The 10572-nt window shown below is 42.5% G+C and overlaps 1 pseudogene; it reads right to left on the bottom strand.

The window, feature by feature from the left end:
• Positions 1–9177: 9177 nt before the first annotated feature.
• LOC129668888 (putative vomeronasal receptor-like protein 4) lies at positions 9178–10262 on the bottom strand (annotated as a pseudogene).
• Positions 10263–10572: the final 310 nt, after the last annotated feature.

Raw genomic sequence — 10572 nt, 5'->3', positions numbered from 1 at the left:
CTATCTATCTATCTATCTATCTATCTATCTATCTATCTATCTATCTACCTACCTACCTATCATTCTATTTATTTATTTAGAGTCAGGGTCTCATGTAATCCAGGCTGAATTTGAACTTGGTATGTAGGCAGGGATAAACTTTAACTCCAAATGCTCCTGCCTTCACCTACCAAGGGCTGGAGTTACTATATGTGTTTTCTTGCCTGGTTGAGGTTTTTGTTTTTATCACATCTGTGAGTGCCAATCTGGTGTCTGCCTGTTGTGTGACAAAACTTTTCCTGGATAGATGCAACACATACGGCTACTCACCCCAGATTGGGATCCTAAGCAAGACCAAATTACAGATATCACAAAAGTCCAGCTTGGTGAACCAAGGAGTTTTCTTGGGGTTACTTACAAGTCAGGGGTTGCTTACAAGATGACGTAAAGACATCTGTGTTACTGAGGCCCACCCCAGCACGAGTGACAGCTCACAAGAGCTGGGAAATCTGGAGTATACTGCACAGCCTATAGCTGGTTTGGTGTTAGAGTCTTTTTTTTTTTTTTTTTTTTTTGGTATGGCTGAGAGTCAGTCTCTCTCTCTGTCTCTCACTTTGCTTGCATTCTGTGTGGAGGAAGGGGATTGATGAGGTGCTGCCATGAAATAAGTACATTTTTGCGTTATGGGTCCTCAGTATTGGCTGCATAGAGCACAGTAAAATGGGGCATACTGGTGTGAGCAGGGATTCCCTCATCTAAGAGGTCGGGTGGCATTTGTCTCTGCAGGGCCTTGTGAGCAGCAGTTATGGCAGTGTCCTTTGCAGCCTGCTTCTCCTGTTTCTTTGGCAACCTGTTTAGCAGGCAGGCTTCTCTGTTCTGCATCAGTCTAAGCTGATTCCAGAACTCGGACCTTGGCAGAATGTTATTCTTTGTGTTTGGGGACTCCATTCTCATTTCTCAGGGATTTAGGGTAAGCTTTGGGCACCTTTCCTAGAATGGGAGGAATCTGGATGCTTCAGTGATTCCATCGGTTTGTGTGTGTTCTGAGTACTTAGAATGCTCTGTTCACTGCTTTTCTTCCTGCTAAACTCACAGGATTCCTTAAATGTGTCCTGATCATCTGTGTCCTGATGATCTCCTATGTGACCTGCATGAACTTAGCCTTGTGGGTTCATGCTGCCTCATGACTGCTTTTCAATTGTTCCTCTGACAAAGGGGTAATTATCCCCTGTTCTACTGCATACTAGAAATCACCACACCATTCTATATATATCTGCATGTAATGAAAAATGATCCAGGACTTAATAGCAACTATATCAACATTACTACATTCATTACTAGATTTGGAATAACTATTAAATATCAACTTAGAGAATGGAATCTACAGAAATCCCTACAATGTTTTCACTTCTAGTCCTGATGGAAAAATAATAAATGTTTTCCATTTGTTTAGACTAGTGGTTCCCACCTTTCTAACACTTTTTTTTTTCTTTTCTCCAAACTTTAATGGCCTGATTCCTACTTGAGGCTAGACTCTGGGACATCTCCTAAGTGATTTCTCTTTTCTAATGGAAGTGAAGACTCACAGGGAGGTAGAAATGACCCCTCTCCTAGATTATCTTATAAACTACTTTAGAGAACTAGTTTAAAACATGTGATTTCCATTTAAAAATATAAATAATACACATCTGGGTCTAATCCTAGCACCTTGAGGTACCTTAGTGCTTTCTTCCATGACAATTAGCAAACTTAAAATTCTGTTCCTTGTTGATTAGTACTGGGATAAAATTAAGATGGGCTGTTTTAGAATATACTATTCCACAGCCTGGATCCTTCACAGCAGGAATTTTCAATGACAGAAATGACATTTTTCAGCCTTAATTGTTTATATGTCTCTTTATCCACCAGGCATTTAATGATTGAAACGTTCTTACAAGTATGTGTAATATTATGTGATAGAATCAAAAAACTTTAAAACACCTTCAAGTTCATCATAAATGCATTTAGAGAGTACCAACACATTGTTTAAGAAAAAAAAACACTTGCCAACTTGAAATACAGAGGTCACTAAAAATTAAAAAGTACAAATTTTATAAGCAGCAATGGTAATAATAGGCCAGAGTCATGATGTTAAGAAATGTGGATACTGAAAGCAATGTTTTCAATTTGTTTTGTCTTGTTTCTAAGACAAGGTATTCCTGTGTAACAGAGGCTAGCCTTCAACATGTAATTTTCCTGACTCTGTGCCCTCCTGTTGGTATCACAAGCGTGTATCATCCATCCTGTCTCAATTTTTTTTGTTGTTGTTTTATTCACCTGTTTGTTTTACCTGTTTAACGTGTGTGGGTTTTTTTTTTCTGTTGGTATGTCTTCTGTGTGTTACATGCATGCCTGGTGCCTGTGGAGGCCAGGAGAAGCCCCAGAACTATAAATCCCCTCAAACTATAGTTTCAGATGGATGTGAAGTAAAATGTAAGTCCTGGGAGAAACCCAGGTTCTATGGAAAAGCAGCAAGTGCTCTTAACCTCTGAGACATATGTCCAGCCCCTGCCTCAAAATTTTTATAGACTTTTGAAATTTTTATGTATCTTATTGATTACTTTAAAAAGGTGACCTTAGGCAAAGACCCACCCAGAGCTTTTTCATGATGCTACAACCTGAGGATGGATAGTGATGCCTCAGCACTTCTGTTCCATTTCTCTGTCTCCGGGAAGTCATCTCCTTTGATCATTTTGGAGCTAAGAACCAGTCTTGTTATGGCCACAAAGAAACTGGACAACCCAAGTCTCACAGATTGTCTCAACTACTCTCTGGCTTAGTCAGAGAGACTTCAGCTTTAATGAAACTCTCCATGATTGATACAACTGAGAATGATTTTACCTCATGGACTCACCTGGACCTTTGTGGTGCAGACAGGCTCGGGAGCAGCTCTGGGAAGGTGACACTTCCCAGGTCATATTTGTACTGTCTGGATCTGTGGGGCTCTTGTTTGCCTTTAGGTATTACAGACTTCAAGTTTCTTGTTGTCACAGTGTCAGAGGGAAGGAAGAGCCTCTGCAGGGCCTTAGTCCCTGAAGTACAGCTTCCCTCTGTCCCCACAGTTACTACATCTGTTTTGCTCAGAAGTTATTTCAGGCTTAATTAGGGTTTATTATTTTGAGAGGAAGGATGTGAGGTGAGAAAGTGAAAAACTAACCAGTTTCTGTGTACTGAGCTTCCTGTATCTCCAGACTGGTTTTCATCTTCCCAAAGTGTTAAGTTGTGACCCGCCTGGGCACCAGATTTTGACACACAAAGCAACTCTCTTCCTTTTCTTTCTTAACTCTCTTGTTAGACAGAAGTAGAACAGATGATGCTCTGTTTCCCAAGCAATTCCCAAACATGGACCAGGATAAGTTTAGATTTCCTCATCTACCCATGTCTGTTTCTAGTGAAGGTTTTGTTGCAACTGATTCTTTCATTCCTGCACATTAAATACATTGATTATCACATGGTACTTAAAACATAAATGCCATCCTATATTGGCCTTATTCTCAAAGCAATCCTTACTTATTATAAAATTTAAGGGCACTTTTGAAATGTTTCTGTACCCAGGAGTGGTCATTCCAGATACTTTTCATTCTAGTTTTTAAGAGGACCTTCCTATCCCAGACGCAAAATGATGTAAATAAATGTGTTTTCAGGACTGAGATTAGAAATGATGGAATCATTATTTTGTTCTTGAAGAGAAAACACCACAGGGTTGCCTTGGGAGATGAGTTCAAGGTCACAGCTCTCACTCTTCCACGTGTGCCACACATGTGGGTGAAGATGACACATGGTAGAAGATAAAAATTTTTTTTTCTGTAAATGAAAGGACAGCTTGTGAACAAACCAGGATCTCCATAACCATGTATTGAATAGGCAATCTTGACACGGAGAGACTAAGTTGTGCACTAACTACTTCAGGGTAGATTAAAAGTAAGAGCTGTTGGCCAAATGGGCCCAAAGGGAATCCCCAAACAACGCAGGCTGTTGCAGGACTGTAGGCACTCTCCACAAATTGATAGCAAAGCCCTACTGATGAAGACCTCATGTACACAACTCGTTAAAATGCTGAGTTGGTGCCAATATAGAGCCTTCACACCTATATTCCACTGTCTTTGGTACAGGAATGTTCTCTGTTTGCTCTCAAGAGGGAAACATAAACACCAAGCCAGAAACAGTACTCAGCTGCAGAGAAAGCAGTTAAACCCATTCCCTGCAAGAAGGTTTTTTTTTTTTCTTTATCCTGGGGAGGAATTGCTTTGGTGAATAGCCCTTCATGGTCCTCCATCCCTTTACGAGTGGCACTCACACAGCTCAGAGCAGGCAGGAGCCTCCCTGAGATGACTACAGTGCAATGTCTTGAGGACTTCCAGATCCAGGTGCTTTCTGGATCCTCCAGGTCTTTGGGTACCAAAGCTGTGGCGTTATTAAGGCCCCCAATGTCCTGCTGTTTGCAAAGGCTGTGCCAATTTGGGTCCACCAAAAAAAAATCCCCTCTGAGCCCTCAGTATTGTAGTTCCCTTGTCTGCAGTTTCACAGGATGAACCAGCACAGCTCAGGGATGACGGATTCTGGGATACCAAGGAGGTGGGCAGGAGAGACCTAAAGAACATGGTGATCATATAGACCACAGTGACTGACTGGAACACGGTGATCCTATAGACCACGGTGACTGACTGGCAAATGGTGATCAGTATAGACCACAGTGACTGACTGGAACACGGTGATCATATAGAGCACAGGACTGACTGGAACTGAGAGGTGGAAGCACCAGTGAGGTGTTTCCACATCCCTGTTCCAGTGACACTCTTGTCTCCACACATGTGATGGCAAAATTTGAGGGACACAGTTTGCCAGAGATTCCTGCGGTAGTACTTGAAGGTCTAACCTGGTTATAATTGTCAACACAATCGACATGAGTTTTCTTCAATTTTGGAACTTGGCAATACCAAACAGTTGTTGATCAAATTTGCTGGGCTGTGGTGACTTCGCTAGTCTCACTATGAAGCTCAGCTCAGATAAGGTCATCTTCTCACCCCTACCTACCCTGTCTTGCTCTCCTGCTGTGGCTCTGGGAAAAAAATGATTTTTTTTTACAGAAGTCTTACCTCCAGTATTTTTCCCAGTGCTAATGATAAAGGCTAAAAGTCACATGACAGGCATGGTAGCATGGGAAGGTGGTAAGAATCCACTTTCTACAATTGTAGAACCATTCAAGAGGTCTTAGGATTGAATATACTAGGCTTATTAAGAAAAAAATTCTAGAAGCCACCATCTAACCAGACAGGACTCCAAGCAGAAGGAGGGAACACCAATTTATGTACAAAAACATTGACCCAAAATTTACCCTGCTACAAGATGTGCAGGGATATAGATAGGTCAGAGATTGAGGGACTGTCCAAACAATGCTCAGACACACCATGGGAGAGAACCAACCCCTAACACAATTAGTGACACTCTGCTATGCTTGCAGAGAGGAGCCTAGCATAGCTGTCTGTTGAAAGGCTCCACCCAGCAGCAGATGGAAACAGATGCAGAGCACTCAGCCAAACATTGGGCAGAGAGAAAGGAGACTTGTGGAAGAGTGGTAGGAAAGATAAAAGGACCAGAAAGAACAGGATCTCCACAAGAAAACAAACAGCCCCAACTCACCTGGCCCAGAGGGACTTGAAGAGATTGAAACTCCAGCCAAGGACTATGTATGGACTGGACCTATATACACAATGGACCACTTGGTCTTCATATGAGTCTCCTAGCAAGGGGAGTGAGGGCTATCTCTGACAAGGACACTTTTACATGCCTTTTGATCGCTTCTCCCCGATGGGGCTGCCTGCCAGGCCACTGTGGTAGAGGATGAGCTCAGTCCTGATAGGACCTGATGTGCTGGGATGGGAAGGTGGGGTGGGTTGCTCCTGTTTTCTGAGGGGGAGTGGAGGGGGGATATGAGGAAAATGGAAGGAGAGCGAGAAGGAGAGAAGTGGGAAGGGGCTATGATTAGGATGTAAAGTGCATCAATAAATAAACTTTAAAAAAAAAAGAGCTCTTATAAGAGTTATTTTAAAGTTGTGATATATTACAACACTAAGACAGTTTGGTGAGGAATGGCTGTAATCCAGCCTTTGGGATGCCGAGGCAGCTCAAGATCAGTCTGTGTTTAGAGCCAGGTCAGTCTAAGCTATAAAGCAAATGTTATGTCCCCCACAACTAAAATTCATCAGGGCAAAGCTGTTTACAATGTACATACCATTAGCTCATACAGAGTAGACACAGAATATAATTTCTACACTTCTCAGTCAGCATACAAGACATTAAAAACATGCAAATCTCTGCGAATCAGAACATAGGGGCTGAAACCGACATACCCACATTCTAAAAATGGTTTAATATTTAGTCAAACATCATATATCACTGTGAAACCTGTGTAAATGGAGAAAATAAAACCTACCCAACAGGTCCTAAGAATGAGAACATTCCAGGTAGCTTTCCAGAGGGGAATTGTTTGCAAACCTGGAGCTGTAAAGGTAGAGGACACGATTGTGATGCTTATACAGACGGAGAGCCATGGAGCCATTGCTCCAGCCGATCATTCTCTGAAAGAGGACATCACAGAGTCATGAGAGAGAAAGTGCCACTGGTTATTTGTCTTCATGGCAGCATAGAGCAATGGCTTATGATTGTTGCAGCTAGAGAACTGTTTGAGCCAGCTACCTTGATGTAGCAGAGCAAGTTGGAGCTTATGAAAATATTAACAATTTAAAAGAGGAGGAAAAGGGGAAGAACTTGCCATGCTGTGTATGGTTTGAGCTTTGTCCAAAGAGTAGTTCTGGGACTGATCATGACAGCCTGGACCCTGCTGAGGAGGTGCTGCAGGTAAACCACAATGTCGTCCTTGCCAGATAAAACAGTTTTACAACCTGTATCTCTTAGGATGGTTCTGAAATAAAACATTATGGCTATGTCTTCAATCCCTTGCTACGAGAAATGATCACATTAGAAAATGCCAAGAGGATGACAGCAATTTCTACATGCTTTTCTCAGTCTTAAAGGTGGAAGTGTACACATGTCTCACAAATATTAGGCAGCCTGCAACCCAAGGTGGTTTTTAACCTAGATGGACATTAAAATTTAGTGAAGATTCATCACTATTTCAAAAACTTCAGGGTTCATGTGTTCTTTTGGAGAGGTCAACGTTTGACCAGTAAACGAGTGTGGTCTTGGTGCCCCCCGCCAGATGCTATTTTGTACTTCTTAGTGACTGTAGAGATTTTTCCACTTCTTGCAGGTTGCTGATGGATAGCTTTGGTCAAAACCCATTTGCTACACCACAATACAGCCAGGAGCCTCCCTCGGAAGCCTGCAGGATGGGTATGCTGGATGATGTGTGGTCGATCTGGACCCTCAGTATATGCCTGGGATGGAGGCTATGCAGTCCTCAGAGGCCCAATGTGCTGTTGCCATACAAGAAAACACAGTATGAGCTTCAGCAGGCAGCTCCCCTCTGTGCCTTCAGGACTGCCATCCTTATGACCACAGCTGCACCCCATGTGGAGCCCTAAACTCTGAGTGCATGGCTGACATTCAGGGGTCAGGTGACCTAGCAAATGACACATGTTCTGTGTAAGCCCTAATGAGTGAACAGAAGTGAGAGCCAGTAGCTGTAGAACAATGTTCCTGAGGCATTTTTACACAGCACTGTGCACAAGAGTGAGGTTCTCCTGTGGAGCTTATCTTCCAAACCTTGATGAGAATCTCTGAAAAATGACATTTCCCCTGAGAGTTCTTATTTATTTTGAGACCATTTGGAATTGCCTTACAGTATTTATTCTTAGCCATTCTTTAGTGCTTTTTCAGGCAACTTTTACTAGCTGTCTTCTGCTTTCCCTGGTCTTCTCCACTTTGCAAAAGGCCTTCAGATAAAGAATATTTCCCAACATCCTTCTTATTCACTTACTCTCCTGTTCATTGGTTTAGAATAGCCTCTGGGATAGATTCAGTGCTTTGATGGGGGGGGGGTGTTCTTATTTATTTATTTATTTATTTATTTATTTATTTAAATTCATTTATTGTAATTTATTCACTTTTGTACCCGCCTGCGGGACTAGTAATTTGTGGGGTCTTCGAAGAGGATCAGGCCTGAAAGAAAAACGGGCGAGAGAGAAGAACGGACTCAAGCAAATGTGCACTTGTCAAGAGTCAAATTTTATTGAACTGGAGCAGGCTTTTAAGGCCAACCTTAGATAGGGGCGGGGCGAGGGAGGAGCACAGTGTAGAATCCTTTTTACTCAGGGAGGGGTAGGGTAGAAAAGCGCATTGTAGAACCTTATTACTCAGGGAGGGGCAGGGTGGAAAAGCGCATTGTAGAATCTTCTTCCTCAGGAAGGGGCAGGGTGCAAGTTACAAAATCTTCTTGGCCCGGGGCCTGGAACAGTTTGCGGTTATTTTGAGACAGTTAGTACATTTCTGCAACTGTCAAGCAGGATGTTAGTCAACCAGGTGCAGCAGGGTGGGGGGAATGAGAAAAGGTCGGAAATTTCTCAGGGCTTGTCTCCAGCACACTTTACATCCTGATTGTAGATCCTTCCCTTGTCCCCTCCTGGCCCCACCCTCTGTCTCTTCTTACCCCCTCTTTCCTTCCTCTAGTTCTCAGAAAGAGGGAGCCTCCTCTCCTACCATCTGACTCCAGCCTGTCAAGTCTCATCAGGACTACCTGCATCCTCTTCCTCTGTGACCTGTGAAGACCACTGAGCCAGGGAGGATTGATCAAAGAGCAGGCAAGAGACCATGTCAGAGACAGACCCTGTGTAAATAAGGAGATGAGTCGGAAGTACATTAGAAGAAACAAGAACGCAGGAAAAGTTTGCAGGTCCTTGTAAGCATGCAGAAAAATAAAATTCTAATTTTGGGTGACTGCATGGCCTCCTGCATTTCCTCGTGATGCATGCAGAAAGCTAAACTGCATGACAGAAATGGCGAAATGGTGGGATAATGAGAATCCCTTCCAGCTTCCTACAGTCTAAAACAGCCTTGAATTATCTAAGACAAGCTGTCTGTAAAAGAAGTAATCTATTCTCTCAATCAGTTTATTGCTGTGATACACTAGAATGGTAAAGCAAAGCCATTCCACGGTATAAAGCTTTAGATCATAAAGAGCTGCCTGCGAAAAGGAATTTATCATGGGCCACAGCAGGACTTAACAAGATGAACATCCCTGATGATCAGGACAAAGGGACTGAAAGCAGCATAACTAAGGACTAAAAATGTTTCAATAATTTGTATTATGGAATCATGTGTCACTGTGGTACCTAAGTAGAGAGAGAAAATAAAATCTGCCCAATAAAAGCAAAGGAAGCAGGTCATGAGAGTGAGAACACTTTTTGTAGCTCTGATTTCTGGCCTGGAATTATGTGCAGACCTGGAGCTGTGAAGGTACAGAACATGTATGTGATGTTTATAGAGATGCAGAGCCACAGACCCACTGCTCCAGCCCATGAGAGCCTGAAAAGTGACATCACGGAGAGTCATCAGCGAGAGGAAAAGCCACTTAACTGTGTGCCTGGATGGCAGCATATAGCAATACACAGTATATATCCCAACTTCAGACCTGTTCATGCTACTGCCTGCTGTGATGTAGTGAAGCAAGTTGGAGCTTATCAGGAAATTAAAGAGCCAAAAGAGCAGGAGAAAGACTAGAACATGCCATGCAGTCTGTGGTTTGAGCTTTCTCCAAAGGCTGTTCCTAGGACTGATGGTGACAGCCTGGACCACACTGAGGAGACAGGTGGTGCAGATGGAGAGGCCACGGGCAACTCTTTCTAGATAAATTATGGTTTTACAGCCAACATCATCTAGGAAGTTTCTGATGTAAAAAACTGTGGCCATATATCTGACTCCAATACAATAAATAGTAATTGTGTTTACAAAAGTCAAGTTGATTAGAATAACATCTATATTTTTTCTCTCAGGACCCATGAAAACATACACATATCTCACAAATGTAAAGATGTTCCCTAAAGCTCCAAGTCCTGTAAGTGAAATGAAAATAATTCTCTGGATGAGGTCACTCCAAATTATCTTCATGGCTAAAACTAGGAAAAACCTTCTGAGAAACATAAGGGAGTAAAGATGATATAGTTCATGCCTGTGGGTTCTCTGTTTTCTTTAGTGACCTGTGCAGCATAGTATATAATGCATTGAGTTCATTGTTTACAGATGCCTCATTTTGTTCTTGAACCTTCTGTTCTTGCTCTGACCGACATGGACATGAGGATGACAACTGGACCTGAGCAGCATGCTGATGCCTTCGCTGCCTTTCCAGAAGAGTGTTCTTTATGTTCTTCATCCCTAAATCTTTCCCACGAAACATCTACACACAAAGGACAGCATCACTCAGTTTCTAAGCCATGATATTTAGTATTAGGTTAGATATCTCTCTTCTCAGATCCACTTTGCCATCATGTACACACTCATCTGTAAACTAAATATTGAGCTAATAGAAAATTGTAGCTCTTCAAAGAAGTGAAATACTTGCCCAGATGGGGTTGCTTTCCAGGGAAAGTCATGTGGCTT

The sequence above is a fragment of the Psammomys obesus genome, unplaced genomic scaffold, assembly GCF_907164565.1.
Source record: "Psammomys obesus unplaced genomic scaffold, mPsaObe1.curated_primary_1811, whole genome shotgun sequence".
NCBI classification, from domain to species: Eukaryota; Metazoa; Chordata; class Mammalia; order Rodentia; family Muridae; genus Psammomys; species Psammomys obesus.
This window is presented reverse-complemented; position numbering and strand designations above follow the sequence as displayed.